The following is a 19,636-nucleotide window of genomic DNA, read 5'->3' on the forward strand; positions in this document are numbered from 1 at the left end:
GACTCCAAAGCGAGATGTGAACGGGCTGGTGTTGCATTGACCTGTAACGCCTTGTCAAATCAGGCCACTTTAACTGTCCATGACACCACATCTAGTCTCACACACACACACACACACACACACACACACACACACACACACACACACACACACACACACACACACACACACACACACACAGAGAGAGAGACAGAGATCCTCTGTCAGTGTGATTAGCACTCTTTGACTTTTAATCAGTTTAATTAGGCAGCTGAAAAGGCCAGACTGTGGTTTGCTGGTCAGATGAACGAGCAGGACCGGCCGCCCTTTCTCTGGTCATTAAAAGCAGCCCTGATGGATTCAGTTTTTAAACCTGCAGCGATAACGGTTCATGGCTCCAGCGTGATGGTTCAATCTCTGCAGTCGGTCCTGGTCACCAGATGCAGCCACACATAATGAGGACAGAAGATGCAGATCCTGCATTGTCTGATGACAGAATTATTTCTTTTCCTGGCAGGAAGCCCTCAGAGTCCCTGCCGCCTGTTACAGGCGCCCTGTGGAGTTTCCTTTTAAACCAGTCAGTAAAAGCAGATCTTTGTCTGCAGTAGCAAGTCACACAACACTGTTCTTGTCGCCGTGATTGCTGTATTGTGAATGGATTTTTTTTTTTATTAGCTTAAAACGTTTTTGTGTCTTGTTTCTACACAGACTTCATCTATCAGTTTTCTTTCTTTTCAGGAAAGAATTTAGAACCAATGCAAAGAGCTGATGTCAACATTTAGACCTGTGCTGCTGTGTTAATGGTAGGACTTCTTTGAGCAGTCTTGTAGGAATGGATCAGTCAGTGATGAATAGTAACATGTTCTAGCTTTATGGAGGACTTTCTTATAAAGCAAAAAACCATTTCGTCTCCAGCTTATGAGTTAACTGCATTAGGCTGCATGTGTGAGAGTTACAGGGAGTGCAGAATTATTAGGCAAGTTGTATTTTTGAGGAATAATTTTATTATTGAACAACAACCATGTTCTCAATGAACCCAAAACACTCATTAATATCAAAGCTGAATGTTTTTGGAAGTAGTTTTTAGTTTGTTTTTAGTTTTAGCTATTTTAGGGGGATATCTGTGTGTGCAGGTGACTATTACTGTGCATAATTATTAGGCAACTTAACAAAAAACAAATATATACCCATTTCAATTATTTATTTTTACCAGTGAAACCAATATAACATCTCCACATTCACAAATATACATTTCTGACATTCAAAAACAAAACAAAAACAAATCAGCGACCAATATAGCCACCTTTCTTTGCAAGGACACTCAAAAGCCTGCCATCCATGGATTCTGTCAGTGTTTTGATCTGTTTACCATCAACATTGCGTGCAGCAGCAACCACAGCCTCCCAGACACTGTTCAGAGAGGTGTACTGTTTTCCCTCCTTGTAAATCTCACATTTGATGGACCACAGGTTCTCAATGGGGTTCAGATCAGGTGAACAAGGAGGCCATGTCATTAGTTTTTCTTCTTTTATACCCTTTCTTGCCAGCCACGCTGTGGAGTACTTGGATGCGTGTGATGGAGCATTGTCCTGCATGAAAATCATGTTTTTCTTGAAGGATGCAGACTTCTTCCTGTACCACTGCTTGAAGAAGGTGTCTTCCAGAAACTGGCAGTAGGACTGGGAGTTGAGCTTGACTCCATCCTCAACCCGAAAAGGCCCCACAAGCTCATCTTTGATGATACCAGCCCAAACCAGTACTCCACCTCCACCTTGCTGGCGTCTGAGTCGGACTGGAGCTCTCTGCCCTTTACCAATCCAGCCACGGGCCCATCCATCTGTCCCATCAAGACTCACTCTCATTTCATCAGTCCATAAAACCTTAGAAAAATCAGTCAGCTGCATCTGTTGTTTCCTCCAGATGGAGAGTGGAGCACAGGAGGGCAGTGAGCACAGGGACATGGGAGCGGAGAGCACTAAAGTTTTCGACTTTTGGGAGAAGACGCAGCACGGAAGTCAGGGGTGCACACAGGGATTTATTGTTGTCAACAGGTGCTTCATGTCACATGCTGTCCATTCGCACAGCAATCTGTGTGTGTGTGTGTGTGTGTGTGTGTGTGAGTGTGAGTGTGTGAGTGTTTGAGACAAAGGAAAACAGTGTTTTTGACTCTCGCTCCATCACTATGAAAAATCAAACCACAGCCCTTCGTGCTGTTGAGTCAGTAACACACAGAGTCAGGTCAGAGATGGTTATATGAGTGTGTGTGAGCTAAAACGTGCAGCAGAAGGGCTTCATGAGGCAAATTAAACAGCAGTCAGCAGCAGGTCAGACAACCTGGGGGGTCAGAGAACTAAAGAGGACTTCTCCTGTGAGTGTTCAGGTTCATTGTTTCAGTTTAAAAGCTGCACGGGTGTGTTGTTGGAGCGGTCTGTGAAAAATCAGTGCAAAGATGCATCTCAAAGGCACGTTTTAGAGGCTTTTATGTCTTCTGACAGGGTCTGTGGAAACATGCTGCACTGCAGAGGATTTTATGTTGTCACATGCTAAAAACTGTCAGTAGTACTGACTTGCCACATCATTATGGCCTAAATATTCTATCATTATTGTCAAAGTCCTCTGTATAGGGTGTTGCGAAATCAGTTTCACCCCGGTTCGTTTTATTCCTCGAAACTTCCAGAGACGGCACCGGAACTCAGTAGTTATTTCACAAAACCTTTATTCATCTTTATTCATCTTAATTTAAGCATGCATTTCTAGAAGGGAAGACGAGGCTGACGTCCCTCTGCAAAATCTTCACTCCTTTGTTAGTTACAGCCAGTTTTATAGAAGCGACCCCATCATAAAACCCCCATGGTGTGCTGCAAACTGTGTGTCTGTGTGTGTATGCACGAGCACGTGAGTGCCTGTGTGTGCGCGTATCCGTATGCCTATGTCAGTGCATGTGAGTGACCGAGTGTATGCGCATACCTGTGTGTATGTGTGAGTGCACGTGAGTGAGTGTGCATGTCGATGTGTGAGTGTAACAGTTTAAGCACTGTGTGTGTGTGTCTCTCTGTACGTGACTCTCTGCCGGTCATAAAAGTCCATCTCCCTTCCAGACCACAGTTATCCAGTTGCAAATGTTGAGACCCCCACCCAGGTATCCTCTGGGGAATTTCCACTCAGCATTAACTCCTCTTTGTCTTACTTTCACAGTTCAACTGGGGGAGGGTCTCCTAAAATCTACTCCTAAGTTCATGACACAGTCAGGCCTTTATTTATATCCAGGGCAGTGTCAGTGTCTCACAATTCTATATCCTATCTAATACATTCCTAAACTCTAAAATAAGCTAAACATTCCTACAAGGGCTGTACTTCGCAGGATGTATCTGTGGCCATTTTCAGGAGAGTCAGCAGTTATACTGTACATATAGACTCCTGAGTTTCCCCTTTAACGGAGCCAGACCTGGTAAAACTCAGGAGCTGTCCCCGTTCTGGCTGAAACCGGAACCAGTGTTTAAGAAACTGCAAAAACTGCAGTTTCTCTTTCTTTCACTTAAGACTCCAACAGCAAATCAATGCCTCTAGATTCTCATCCTAAAATGTTGAACTTTACAGCATTACAAAGCATGTTTATGTCTGGCTACAGGAAACTGCTGTTTCCTGCTTTGTAATGCTGTAATGCTGTTCCCTGTACATCACAAACCTGTGTACTCTTTGGCCCAGGCCTGGATAAATGTGAAGGGTTGCACCAGGAAGGCAAACTTTGATCAAATCAAACATAAAAATGATATATAATGAGATTTCCACAGTGGTCAGGGTCCAAAGACCCCTTCAGAGGTGTTTTTGAAAAGATAATAAATAGACTGGTTCTTACATACTACACAAACACTCAGTGTGCTTTCCATCTCATATTCACACTCTGATGAATGCACTGGGAGAAGCTCAGGGTTCAGTATCTAGCCCAAGATACCTTTGGTATACAAACTGGAACAGGAAGGAATTGAACCACCAACCTCCTGGTTAGTAGATGCCCTGCTCTACCTATATGAGGTAGGCAACACACATTTGCATCTCATTTTAAGTTTCAATATGGACCAGGTTGGGTTGTTAAATTTACAAATTAAAATGATTTAACCCTTTGAGACCTACTATAGAACCATGTCCGCCAGAGCTTATCTTTATATTTTTACATGCTGTAGTGGCATTTTTGGGAGTATTTCAAGTTGCTATACATCAATACAACCATTATATCCCAAATTTTTTATAATATGTATGCAATAAGTCCATAGTAAATACATAAATTGGAAAAAAGTGCAATAAACTGAAAAAAAAAATCATTTTTGTTTTGTTGTTTTACACATATCCATCCATCCTTTCCAGAGTTATTTTGAGTGTCTTCATAGTTTTATTTTTGAGATACACCAATTTTTATATACTGCAGGAAAAACGAAAATAAATATTATCATGCAAATTTGCAAAACAACAGCATGTGCATCAAAATAAACTATTTCCAACAGTGTAATTTGAGTTCTAAGCATCCCAGAAACTATACAGAAAGGCATAAACTCAAACATGACTTTTAAAAACACCAGCATATCTTTGTAAATGCCCTATAGGAAAAAACTACATTTTCCGCAAAAATGACACCACTTCCGGTTTCGGGCAGGTAGTGGCGGACATCAGATAGATCGTGCTGATGTTTATTCCAGTGTAGGAAGTGCTATAAACAGCTGAACGGATCGGCAAAGCATGTTTCTGGAATATTATGTTTTTGTTGCTGCAAGTGCTTTTTTATGCAATTTTTGCAAAGCCATATGTGGAAGGAAACCGTGACCTAGGACAAACTGAATACATAAGATGTACAATTCCTCTGCTTTCATATGCAAAAAAAATTATTGTGCTAGCTTATTTGGTTGCAATTCTAGGGGCTTTAAAAGTATTTACGCAAAACGGAGCGTGCCCGCTCTGACCGGCCATAAAGAGTTAATATATTTTATGTGAAGATAACTTGATAGGGTAGCACTGAGCACTGATGCCTCAAAGCAAGAAGGTCCTGGGTTAGAATCCATTGCCCAGCTGGAGCCTTTGTGTCTGGAGTTTGCATGTGTGGGTTCTGTACAGGAACTCCAGCTTCCCAAAGTCCAAAGACAAGCAAGCTTGGTCTACGGCGATTCTAAATTGGCCGTGACAGTGAACAACTCTCTCTCTCTCCCTGTGTTAGCCCTACAACTAACACAGGGAGAGAGAGAGAGTGCACCTGCACAGGTGATCAGGTCAACCTGAGACAGGGTGAACTGTGACAGTTGAGGTAGGCTCCAGCCCCCTGTGACGAATAATGTAATATCATAAAAAGCTTCTAAACACCTCCTCATTGGACCTTTTGCTACCATTTAGACTTGACGAGTCTTTGATTCTGTTCAGGTTTATGTGACTTTGTTTACATTTTGTTTGGGTTTCAACCATCTGTTTTCTATTAGATGCAGACAAATGCAAAAGGACGTGGAACGTATTTCTGCATACAATTTAAAAGGCTGTAAAATCACAGACGAGCACAGAAACATGCTCCTGCATGTACCCGTAAACACCAAATGGCACAGATTTTGAACCCACTCATGCAGACTCATGCCAGCCTTGACATGCCCTGTTTAGCTGTGATAGCAGTTGACCAGCGGAGGAAGAAGCAGACAGCGGGGCTGATGAGGAAGAGGCGGATGTCACACGGTGGATAAACGTTTAAAGCAAGAATAGGCAGAAATGTACGAATTATCACTTGGTGTCACTGATGGACGTGGAGCCATATGCCCCACTCGTGGCTCTTTCAGCATTGTGACATCTTGCCGATGTGACAGCTGGTTATGGATATTGTGGCTTACAAATACAAGTCATTTGAAATAATTTGGGGACCATGTAAATTCTTCATTCAGCTGTCTGAAAAGGAAAATGTGTGCATTCAGCTCTAAGCTGCTCAGGTGTAGAGGGAAGATAGTCGCTCTTATTCTGCATTATTTGCTTTGGCTGCCTTGGCTGAAGCGCTGCTAAGTGTCCCAGCGTGGGTATACAACTGAATGTTTTTGTGAGTAAATGATGAAGCGTGACAGTGTTGTAAAGCAAATCAAAACCACATCCCCGTCCATTCAAATTCAGCTTTTTTCATGATTATTATTCCTCGACAGGTGCAGTCAGCGATAAACGACAAACACTTTGTGAAATTTATCTTTTTTGAACATAAATCCAAAGATAATAAAATAATAATCCCCTCCGACATTTTTCATGACATGCAGCTCGATTCAAGTCGCCCAATTTATGTGAACCTGCCTGTTTCACAGTGACTGTAGGACAGCAGGGCGAACTTTTTATTTTCTCTAAACTGATGTTGGTGCCACAAAGCAGACGAGCACTGAAATAACAAATATGTATGCCATCGTGTGACATTTTCTAAATCTGGCCTGCCTGAAGTCGTGCTGCAGGCACAGGGCTATCAAAGCACTCAATCAATGAAATTCAAAGAGCGCTTCAGATAAACCACCGAACACGTCTTAAATCCTTGGACAGTATCAATAGACTGAGTCTGCCAAGTGAATCCAGTCTGGTGCTGCTTTCAAGTACATCTCTTAGTTTCTTTAGAAGTAAAAGAACCAATGAAGTGCTCAGTGCCTCAGAGTATTAAACTGCCTAAATACTGACAGGGTTTGCAGGGTCTGATAATGGCATTACTGCTTTTAATAAAGAGAGCTGACTATTTCCAGTACTGTAAGCCTTCAGGTCTAACTGCTCTTAAGGTTGTGATCGAGGGTCTTTGACTATGTAGATTTTTGAATTCTAACTTTATTTCCTCCCACCATCCAAAGACATGCAACTTGTGGGGATAGGTTAATTGGATAATCCAAATTACCACTAGGTGTGAATTTGCGAGTGAATGTGAGTGCGAATGGTTGTCTGTCCCTGTGTGTTGGCCCTGCGACAGACTGGCGACCTGTCCAGGGTGTACCCCGCCTCTCGCCCTATGACAGCTGGGATAGGCTCCAGCGCCCCCCGCGACCCTGAAAAGGATAAGCGGAAGCGAATGGATGGATGGATGGATGGAACTTTATTTCATGTTTTGTTTTGTATAACTTTATTTTCAGTGTAGGCTGTGTTTTCTTTTATAAATTGTAATACAAGTTGTTGTTTAGAATGAAATCACTGGATTTCAGTTTTCTAGTCCTCGCTGTGTCTGTTAAGACTCCTTTTCTGTGTCATATGTTTACATGTTTGGCTACTTCCTGTTTTATTTTTAATAAAATCATCATCTTATGTGCTCTGTGAAATAAATAAAGTGCCTTCAGAATTATTGAGTCCATATAAAAGATGAACAACGCGACTATGTCATCATTGATCCCTAAATTCTTAAACCTGTTAGCATTTTGGATGCTAATATGATGTTTTTTGAGACAGTGTGAGTGTGGTCTGCTAATTTATCAACTACAATAAAGAATGCATTAGAAACTACATGAGTGCAGTATATATCATAACTGTGTGGTTCTGGAGTTTATATTAAACGTGTTCATTTGAGCTGTAAAGTTGGGGTCTGACTCAGATTTGGAAACAGCACCAAGGGGCCATTAAAGGAACTTCAATTATTGGCATTTCTGTGTTTGTGTCATGGTCTCCGTGTCTCTCCAGCTGTGCCAGAGGTTTGTTATTGTTTTGATCTTGAGCCTCGCTGGTGGCTAGCGTTTCTTAAATGGCTATACAAAGCCACTACAAGTAGGGAACCTAATATATACATTTAGCCTCTTAATGAGAATTTTTTACACAAGCTTTTTTCCTTTTTTAGGATTTATTTAGGTTGAGCAACAGTCTTTCGCCCTGAATTAGGTGCTGCTTCATAACAAAATCATTGTGTTTACATCAAGTTGAGGTCAGCTGACTACTTTGGTTGGGACTGAAAAATCCACTGTTGGCACCCTTCATGAGACACACTCAGCAAGATATGCTAAACACTTAGACACAAAGCCAGCTCACACTGAACTGTGGGGTGTGGGAGAACACAGAAAGAAATCATAGGTTTCTAGTTGGACTCAATCTTTAAGCCCCACTCTGCTTTATAAGAACAGTGGAAAGATCAATAAGGTTCTCTCCTATGTAGGTAGTGAACATCATCTTTGACCCATTGATTCTTAAATGCTTCTGGTGAACAATGGCGAGGCGCAGGCAGGTCGTATTGCCCTAAATCTAAAGCAGGAAATGGTTGTCTGCCTAGAGACATCACTTAGGGCGACCGTGGCTCAGGGGGTTGGGAAGCATATCTGTAACCGGAAGGTCGCTGGTTTGATCCCCGGGCTCTCTGTCCTGGTCGTTGTGTCCTTGGGCAAGACACTTTACCCTACTGGTGTTGGCCAGAGGGGCCGATGGCGCGATATGGCAGCCTCGCTTCTGTCAGTCTGCCCCAGGGCAGCTGTGGCTACAACCGTAGCTTGCCTCCACCAGTGTGTGAATGTGAGAGTGAATGAATAGTGGCATTGTAAAGCGCTTTGGGTGCCTTGAAAAGCGCTATATAAATCCAATCCATTATTATTATTACTTAAGTTCAATTAGCGGAAGCTCAGGCACATTCCAGATGTCAGGAAGCTTGGTTTCCTTATTTTTTCTGTTAATGCCTCTTACCTCTGGCTTCCTCCTCACATTATTGTTTGCCCAAGATCGATCCACTGAGAAAAGCTTTAATCAATTAAATCAGGCTGGAAATGAAAACAATCTGCCCTGATTCTCACATAGGTGCATATATAAAAGTCTCGGTCCACTGCCTCTGCAGATTTCTTAGTTGCTGTGTATTTTTTTCCTACAATTGTGTACAGTGACTTTATCTCTAAATAAGAATAACCAAAATACACCCCAGTCTTCAGAAAGGTTTGCATCTTAAATTTAGTGGCACCAGATAAGCTCCAGATAAGTTTACGCAGACTGGTGTGTGCAGAAATTTTCATACCCTCAGGAAACAACAAGCTCTATCTTTCCTTTGGTCAACAGAAGGTCTTAAGAACAAAATCCACTTATGTGATTCAACTTTCCTGAGAGGCGAGACAGCGTTAGTGATAACAAACAGACATAAAAACTCCCTCAAATCTCTCTCGCACACAGACACAAAAAATCCACTCTCACTCCTTCTGCCACCCTCCCAATTCTGTTTATTTTCACTTGTCTTATCTTTACTAGTTTTAATATTTCTTTGGATTAGAGGGTTAAGACATACAATCGGCCTGTATGAGCAGCTTCTGTTCATGTTTCAGAGAGCACGTGGCATCTCTGAATGTGTCACTGCAGACCTATGGGTTGATCATGACTGAGACGTGTCAGCTGACAGTGGGTCAGACCTCAACCACTTTGCTTCCTCCTGCATAGAAGCTCAGGTGGGTGGGAATTAAGGTGTGAGGACATTTACAATGGCAGGATGGTTGTAAGTTAGGGAATGGTGCTAAATCAGCTGCTACTGCGCCACTGTATTTATGTGCATTTGCATTTGACAAGTTAAAACAGATGCTACATGAACTCAAATGCATGCTTGGTATTGGTGCTGCTTTTTTCCGGTGGGGGTTAACCCTCTTTATCACTCATGCAGTCCTCCCAAGAGACTGGTGGTAGCAGTATCTGTTCTAGCAGGCAGGTAATTTATATTCAGCACATGTCAAACTGTGTGAGATGATCTCGCTCTCAGACGGTGCCACTCTTTAGAAGATTGGCATCAGAAGACTGAAGTTTCTAGCATTGTACTGCCTTTTTCATCTCGCTGTTGGCATCTTCTGTTTCCTGTGGGTTGTGTTAAGTGGCTCTCCTTTCAAGCTATTGGATTCTTTTATCCAGAATAGGATGGAGGTGGACAGCGGGAGTCAGGAGTCAGGACTCACAGATCACAATATTAATGTGAAAACTTTTTAAAGTTGTTTTATTCTGCCAGTAATCATAAAAGTTTTAAAAGAGGAAAGAGTGTTAATAATATTTTAGCCATACTTAAGAAAAACCCTGAGATACTTGAACTCCTTCGCTTGTGGCAGCAACTCCTCCCTGACCTGGAGTTGGGACTCAGCCATTTTCTGATTGTGAGCCGTGGCCTCAGACTTGGACCGGCTAATTCTCATCACATCCACACTTCCCAGAAATCACCGCAGTTCGAGATGGAGGTGATATTCAGCAGAAACCAGTCACATGCAAAAAGCAGAGATGGGATCCTGAGACCATCAAGCCCAGCACTGTCCATCCCTCGGCTCCGTGTAGAAGCTCACAGACTGATTACTGCTGTGTCTGCAATAATGTGGTGTGCAACGAAGAGAGAGGTGAGAGTGACAGGAAAGATGAAAATGAGCTTCCTCAGAAAGGTCAGTCCTAGGGACGGGGTGAAGACCTTAGGCATTGAAGAGAGCTGAAAAAACAAACCATATTAAAAGGAGACATTTTACAAGGTTCAGACAACTCACCTGGATGCCTTCCTGGTGAGGTGCTGAAGAGGAAATTGTGTCTCTTGGCTGTCCTGGGAATGCCATGGATGCATGGATGCATGGATGGATGGATGGATGGAAGTAAGGATGGATGCATGGATGGATGGATTAATGGAAGTAAGGATGGATGGATAGACTCCTGAGGGTGCAAATCAGAGCCTGATTGTGTAGAAGTTAATGAGAAAATAAACCTTCTGCTGATGTGCTTTATGTCCTCATTAAACATTTTCTGTTAATTTATGTTCTCACTCATGCCGTGTTATTTATGATGAGTGTGGTGATGATGATGATGATTCCATTTGATGAGGACAACAAGAACAATAAATCAGGGTACGCTTCAGGGGAGACCTACCTTGTCATAAATAAGTCATTAAATATGTAAAGATGTAAAGCCTAAAAATTTCACGATGTCAGCGAAAATCCCAAAGCCAAATCTGACTGAGCAAACATCCATCCATCCACTTCTCACTCACATCTAAATGAAAGTTAAGCATCAGTAACAAGGTGAATTGGCTCTTTCAAAATGTTGCGTATCAATAAATTAAAACGAATTCCCAGTTGCTTTCCCTAATGGGCAGCCTTGGAGTTACACTAATCACAAACTGGCATCCCACTTCTTTATTTCCAATGTATTCAGGTGCAAATACTTCTTATCTCAGCTCTTTAGAAGTGCTGATCCTGAGGACTTTAATATAAAGTAGAGCTGGTTGACCTAGATGATGAATACATCGGTGACAGTTTAAATAGGCCTTATTGATTGGAAACAAACTGCGAAGTGTTTGGAACTAAAAAACCATTATCCAAGCATGCCAGCTGCCCACTCACTCTCCACAGTCACTCCACTCTTTCACATGGAAGATAAATAACGCTGATTACTGCAGCATAGCTGTTTATGCTGCAATACATCCTTCTTTTTCTTTATTAGCACTGTCATCAATTAGTGAAGGTCTTTCAGTGTGTTTGTACCATGAACCTGAATTAAAATTGTATTTGTGGACATTCCTTAATATGATGACTTAATAACAAAATGTTTTTTCACTTACTTTGCTCTTATCGTGTCTCTGCACTATTAAAATTCTTGCCCGGTGGAATTACAATCAGATTACTTGGCTTTAAAGCCTGTTGAGCTGGCATTTATCAAAATCATGAACAAAGGAGGAAATCAAAAGAATTCTTTCTGATATTTCTGCTAGATAATAGTTTGCTGTCGATGCAGAATCAGACACTAAATTCTATTGATTCTACTGTCACTGTCAGAGACTTTAAATGCGTGGCCAAACTGACATTACAGAAACATACGTTTCATTTTCAAACTTGCTAGTAATGGGGCTGTAGGCCATAAAGTCCATCCATCCATCCATGACCACCAAGTAGAAGTACACAGTCTGCCTGACGTCAGTCACAGAAAAACAAGTTAATGAACAGAAAAAGTGGCAAAATGAAAAAAGTTTAAATCTAAGTTTTATATTCAAGAAACATGTCAAAAATAAATAATGAAACACTGACAGTGCAGTACGTAAAGCTTTCACCTTTAATGCCGCGCCAGCTCGTGGACAACAAGAAAAAGAGAAAGAAGTAAATGTTACTGCGATGGCGACGTTTCTTTTTCTGTTCAGCCTCGGTTCCATGTCCTCTTGTACTCTGTCATTTTTCAGAGAGCAGCTTTGTTGTGTCCTAAACCAGCTGAGAAAATTGATGAAACCTGAGTGTTCCTAAAAATACTTTTTTTTCCACAGCACAAAACCTCCCATTAGTGCTCCAGCTGTCACATCTGGCCACCTTTGAAAGGAAAAAACAACAAAAAAACTCATCTTGTTGGCAAGTCGACTGTCTGGAGACCGGGTCATCACGTCAACACCGTGTGAAGATATTCAGGAAATTTGGTTTACCCGCTTGAGCCACTGTAATCACAGACGCCCACAGTGGGTGGAATCACTGCTGTGTATTATCCGCACCCGAAGCCAATGATCTAACAGGACGTTTTATATAATTTTCAGCCTGATAAAAATGCTTCGCTGCCTGGAGCCCATTATACAGTCATAAGAAAATACGTACACCCCATATGACAGCTTGTAGACACACCTTTAGCAAGTAATTGTCATGACTTTCAGTCTCTCACATTTTTATTTCATTGCTTAAGTTTTCTGAGGTTTGCAGACTTACACATTTAGGCTCAAGGTTCCTCCAAATCATTAACTCAATTTGTGTTAAATCTGAGTCCAGATAAGCAGCAAATGGCTCCAATAGCAATAAACTACTGTAGAAGAAAACTGTGGAATACCAGACTATATAAGAAAGACCCACAATCACGTATTAAAGGGTGAAAATAAAGCAGAAGACGCAGCAGAAACATGACATGTCTGTTATTTTCAAGGTTAAAGTTTCCTCATCACAGTATTCTCAAGCTCTTTGATGCATTTTCCTCTGATGCAAAGCGAGTATTCACATTGAGATGGAAATGTGATGTTTTGATTAAGGCCATCTGCAGAGCCATTTTTTAAAAAACGTGCTGCTTCGTTTTGACAACTCGCTGAAACTAATCGACATCCTACTGTGCAAACACTCTAATCTCTCTCTGCTGCAGCAGTAACTTCATGACAAAAACAAACTAACTTACTGTTTCACAGTGACTTTACAGCAAAAGTATGAATACAGGAGCGAAGTCCTCAAATACCAGTTCACAGGATGAAGGCGAGTACAACCAACAGCTGGAATAACAGTAGTGTTTTTAGAACTCAACATGTGAGGCTCCCAAAATGTCGCTCCTTTAACACATAAGTGGAACGAAACAGCTCCAGCTGCCTTTAAATGGATCGATAAGCTTGTCATCAAGAGAATAACAGTTGATGGGTTTTTGTGACGCAGTAGTTAAACTGCACTGGGATTTGGCTGGTGTCACATCATCTCACTGAACAGATTTTGTGTGTAATCACGCCATGGTAAACCTTGGTGTTTGGTGAAAATAGGGTTACCACATTTGCACAGATGTCATCACCATTATCAGCTTAAAGATAACTTTATGTTTCTCATGTTTATCTAATAGTTATTGAATGGTTATTGCTCAGACTTCCAAAAATTGTATCTGGTCTTTAAGTCTGACATCATTGACTTCAGGTCCCAAAGTCAAACGAACACTGCAACATCACTGAGAGTTACAAACTGTCTAAATTCTTTCATCTGTAATGAAATGATCAGAGTGGCTGCGCTACCAGGTATAACAATTAAGTTTAACATCCAGGCATCTATGAAAACAGAGTTTATTAAGTTTGGCGGAGTTCAAAGTTAGCAGTTAGCTCGCTGGTTTCCATCTAAAGATGATATACCACGTTCTGACTGAGGGATTTCTGAAAAATTCAAACGTACAGCTCTGCTATCACTTCTGACATAAATGAAGACAGAAAACTAAACAGCAGTGATGTTTGTAGGGTTACTGAAGTTGGGCTAGCTGGTACATAATTGTGATGTTTACAGAAATTTTGAGATATCCTCATGAGCAAGGATGCCCAGCCAAAGACAAAATCTGTAATTCTTGTGGCAAATTCAATCATTTTGCAAAGCAATGTCGCTCAAAGAGAAAAGAGACACATTGTGGAAAGAAGTATAAGAAAAATCTGCCACCGCAAACTGTTCATCAGGTAACAGATAGCGCTGCACATGTGGAGACAGGGCACACATCCAGCAGTGATGACGCTTATGTATATGTGGTGAACACAGCTCACCATCCTAAACTCCCACATACTGAAGTCAGAGTAATGGGCACCCAGATACCGGTGCTAATCGATTCTGGGGCCACTGCTAACTGCTTAACTGAAGCTACCTACAACAACCTGACACCACGTCCTACGTTTGTCACGGCGAGTGAGGTGAGCCGTGTGGAGGAAATGAAGGAGGATCCAAATGCAGGCAGTCGTGAAGGTGTAAAGGTGGTTTATTGAACATGAAAGTAAATACAAACGGCAAATGGAGCTAGAACTAAACTATACTGGGATCAACTAAACTACAGAGCACAAACCTTAACGAGAACGACCAGAAGAGAATGATGATGGACAGCAGGGAGAACACACGGGTGAGACATGGTAGATACACAGATGAGGCAGGGTGGAATACACAGACGGACCAGCAACTACAATGATGGAGGACACGACTTAAATACACACAGAGAAATACGGGAATTACACACAGGTGGTGGACACAGCTGGGAACAATCAGTAAGACGAGACAGAGGTAAAACTGAACACACTCACATGAGACGCAGACCTTCACAATAAAACATCACACGCAGGCTCGACATCGAGAGACAGACAGGAAATAACATATGAAACTAAACCCGCATCTTAAACCCAGATAAACAGAAACATGGAACTCTAATAATAAACATCATAATCATCATCATAAACACAACAAGAGAACAAGAAAACAATCCCCGATGCAAACTAAAACCCAAACATAATAAAACTCAAAATACTGGGTCCAACGGACCCAGAACCGTGACAGTACCCCCCCCTCAAAGGGCTGGCTCCCGACAGCCCCAAACAGAAAACAGAACGACAAAACCAAGCACCAGACCAGGGCGGGCGGAGGGGGTCCAGGAAGGAGGGTCCGAAACAAAAAACAAGGAGCACAAGAGACCAGAACAACCCGAAAACAGGTCAACACAAAACAAGACTATTCACGAGTCCACAGTAAAGTCCGGGGGCGACAACAAAAGAGCCGAAACAGTTCAGGGGGCCGACCGTGCACACAGCAATGGCGGCGACGGGCAAACAGTTCAGGGGGCGCCGTGCACCAGCATGGCGGCAACGTGGAAACAGTTCAGGGGGCCGGCCCAGATGCAACGGCGGCGGGATGCAGTCTGGAGCGCAGCAACGTAGTGGCGGCGCAGGAGATCGTCCGTGGAAACAGGGGTTACAGAGTCCGGAGGGCGGCCACGGGGTGATGCTGCCACAAGCACGACTGCGCGAGAGTTGAGCGGAGTTGGACCTAAGGTGCGTGCTCGCCCCAGGGGAGGCAAAGCTGAGGCGACAGGCGTGGATGACCGGAGGACCAGCGTGGATGAAGACGGGAGGCCCGACCGTGCGTGGATAAGCGGACGCTGGGGACCTGCGTGGATGAGGCGCAGCAGGGACTGGCGTGGATGACGGCAGCGGACGGATGCGGGACCTGACGGCCGGGACTGACGTGACGGTACGGCTGCGGGACTGTGGCTGCGGGACGGTGCGGGACTGGGCACTGTAACGACGGCAGCGGACGGCTGCGAACCTGACGGCACGATGGCTAAGATGCAGGCGTGGCGTGGAAGCGTGGGGGGAGCCAAGTGACGGCTGACCTCCCACGGACGCACGATGTGCGTGTGCGTGGGTCTTCAGGACCCTCAGCGACGAGTGGTGTGGGTGGGCTCCTCGGCCTCCGAGACGTCGTGGGGCTGGAGGGCTCCTCGGCCTCAGCAGACGAGACTTGAGGCTGGCTGGATTCTCCAGAACCCCCAGCAGACGAGACTTGAGGCTGGCTGGGTTCTCCAGAACCCCCAGCAGACGAAACATGAGGCTGGGCGGGCTCCTCGGGACCTCCAGCGGACGTGGCTTGAGGCTGGCTGGGTTCTCCAGAGCCCCCAGCAGACGAAACATGAGGCTGGCTGGGTTCTCCAGAGCCCCCAGCAGACGAAACATGAGGCTGGCTGGGTTCTCCAGAGCCCCCAGCAGACGAAACATGGTGCTGGGCGGGCTCCTCGGGCCCTCCGGCGGACGTGGCTTGAGGCTGGACGGGCTCCTCGGGCCCTCCAGCTGAGATAGACGACTGAATGGGTCCCTCTGGCCCTCCAGCAGAGGACAGGGGCAGAGGGGCGGACTCACTGGAGCTCTCAGCAGGGGATGACGGCTGAGACTGCTCAGTAAAGTCCTCTAATGAAGCCACTGGTGCTGGCATCTCGACCTCTAGGGGTCCAGAGGTGGCTGGTGACTGGCATCCAGCCTCTGGGGAGGCCCTAGAGGGAGCAACTGTCTCCAAAATGGCCAGCTTAAATGAACCAGCTAAAGCTTGTGTGGAGTGTGTTCCCGTCTTGTAATGAACAGATGAAAAACAGTTCTTTTCGGGTTGAATGGACTTAACTTGTTGTGCAGGAGGAGTTGGTGAAGATGATGGCTGAATAGGTGGCTGAGCTGATAATAAGGCTGATGAGTCTTCTACCAACTGAGCTATTGACTGGGCTATGGACTGTAACATAATGTCTACTAAGTCTGGCTGAGACTGTAACTGGGCTATGGGTAGTGAGGCTGAATGTGATGGAGGTGACGGCTGGGCAGCTAACTGAGCTTCTGGCTGGAAAGCTAACTCAACAAACCCAGCCCCGGTTTAATAAACAGTCACAAGATCTGGCGAAACAGACAGTGTGTCTTTTCCACTCACCACAGCCGGCCACTCAGGAGTCCTAATCTCCGGCTGTGGGGTGACGCGCCGGCGGCGCGATCGTCGCTTCCTCCCGGGCAAAACCTCCGGCGGGCCGGGAAAAACCTCCGGCGGGCCGGGAAAAACCTCCGGCGGGCCGGGCAAAACCCTCACCGCCCGGCTGGGTTGGGAAGCGGTAGTGGCTGGAGGATGGAGGTGAAGTTCGTGGAGAACGTAATCCTGCACGAGCGGATGCAAAGAGTCCAGTAGCCAGGGATAACAGGTAAGGAGGTGTTGTAGATCGGCTTCCACGGAGTGAAGAGGCGCCCCTCCCTCATGCTCAAGCAGCCGGTAAACCAACTTAGAGGCGGAGCGGATAACGGCCTCCTGAAGCTCCCTGGGTGGGGTGACTGCCGCTGGATCCATATCTGGCTGGTCCGTACTGTCACGGCGAGTGAGAGGAGCCGTGTGGAGGAAATGAAGGAGGATCCAAATGCAGGCAGTCGTGAAGGTGTAAAGGTGGTTTATTGAACATGAAAGTAAATACAAACGGCAAATGGAGCTAGAACTAAACTATACTGGGATCAACTAAACTACAGAGCACAAACCTTAACGAGAACGACCAGAAGAGAATGATGATGGACAGCAGGGAGAACACACGGGTGAGACATGGTAGATACACAGATGAGGCAGGGTGGAATACACAGACGGACCAGCAACTACAATGACGGAGGACACGACTTAAATACACACAGAGAAATACGGGAATTACACACAGGTGGTGGACACAGCTGGGAACAATCAGTAAGACGAGACAGAGGTAAAACTGAACACACTCACATGAGACGCAGACCTTCACAATAAAACATCACACGCAGGCTCGACATCGAGAGACAGACAGGAAATAACATATGAAACTAAACCCGCATCTTAAACCCAGATAAACAGAAACATGGAACTCTAATAATAAACATCATAATCATCATCATAAACACAACAAGAGAACAAGAAAACAATCCCCGATGCAAACTAAAACCCAAACATAATAAAACTCAAAATACTGGGTCCAACGGACCCAGAACCCAGAACCGTGACAACGTTAACTTCTACAGACTAGAGATGGCACGATACCACTTTTTCATGTCTGATACCGATATCGATATCATAAATTTGGATATCTGCCGATACCGATATGAATCCGATATAGTGTTTTTTAATCAATAAAACTGATTTTTGTTTAATGTCTTGCTGCTTTTTGTATAAGTTCATACTCAAGTTAAAAAAAACACTAAATCTATTCTGTTATACCTGTATGCAAAAAAATGCACTGCACCCAAAATATTTCATAGTTCAGCAATCCTGATCAATCTAATAAACTTAAACCTACTCCATCCTTCCTATTTTGGTATTTTAAAGAGTAAGCAACCTAACTAATAAGGCTCTAAAACTTCCAGCAAAAAAAAAAAAAAAAAAAAAAGGAAACCACACACCCTCCACCTCATGATGCTTAATCGACGTAATCAACTTTAATTTGATGCAGTGTGAAAAAAAATGCACAGAAATAAATTATTTTTCAAGAATAATTAAATAGATTCAACATCTTTCTTCAACAGAATTGCAGAATTCACAGATGGTACCTTCCCAAAGGAAAAAGTAGTATAGCTTACTAGGGTATATTAGACTTAATAGTTACTATATACAGTAATGGACTTCTATACATTTTACATCAGATTAAAACTTTGGGTGTAAGATTCGGATAATTATTTATTAAAAGCTAGACATTTTAAATGAGAATAAGAAAGAAAAGTATGTCTTTGTGCCCCCTTTTCCCTGTTAATGCCCTATCGGCCCCCCTGGCTAAACTTTGCTAGATCCGCCCCTGCACAGTTACCAGCCATCAGCTGCATAGAAAAAGATCCTGGTGTAGAAAGTAATATTAAATAAATTCTAACAACAGCTTATTAAACTTAAACGTGCTGCTGTTGTTCAGCCGCTGGTTTCCTCTTTCTGGCGCGAAGTGGGCGATAAACAAGCAAGAGAGACGGACTCGCAACAGAAAAACCGATCAGCTGATCATTGATCAGTTTCATGATTGAAGTAGCAGCAGGAGAGAGAGAGAGAGAAGAGGCAGTCGCTCCATATATCGGTTGTAAAGCTTAACACGTGAATGCTTTACAAACATTAAGAGATGAACTTACACATTTTCTTTACTTCTCTCTGGGATAACTTCCTCGGAGATGAAATGCCGGATTGGTAGCGAGGCTACAAATACACACAGCGGCTCTATCACGTGAGGCATACTGCTGCCACGTGCTGCGGTTATGATCCAAGTTACGCCATGTCGCAAGTTCTGTGAGGTGCTTTTTTGATATTTAATGGATCGGATTACATTTTTTATTTCTCTCCGATATCCGATCCAGTAATTTACGTCAGTATCGGACCGATACCGATTCGTAATATCGAATCGGTCCATCTCTACTACAGACATCAATATTTACCCATACCACTCATCTACATCTCTCCCTGTGTGTGGTGCATTCAGGTGCAGGGTGGAAAAACAAGACAAAACAGTTAGGTGTTCCTTCTTTGTCATTAAAGGAGGAGGTTTCAATATTTTGAGCTTTGAAACCTTACTCTGAATCGAGAGAAGTGTGAATTTAATAAAACAAAACTTGAGTTTTTTGGTTTCATCTTCTCTGCAGCTGGCGTTTCAGCAGATCCTAAAAAGGTTGCAGCAGTTCAACACGCTCCCAACCCAAAAAAACCCCTGCTGACATCAAAAGTCTCCTTGGCATGGCCAATTACTGCTCGAGGTTCATCAG

Source organism: Simochromis diagramma, unplaced genomic scaffold, assembly GCF_900408965.1.
Source record: "Simochromis diagramma unplaced genomic scaffold, fSimDia1.1 OVJJ01000802.1, whole genome shotgun sequence".
NCBI classification, from domain to species: Eukaryota; Metazoa; Chordata; class Actinopteri; order Cichliformes; family Cichlidae; genus Simochromis; species Simochromis diagramma.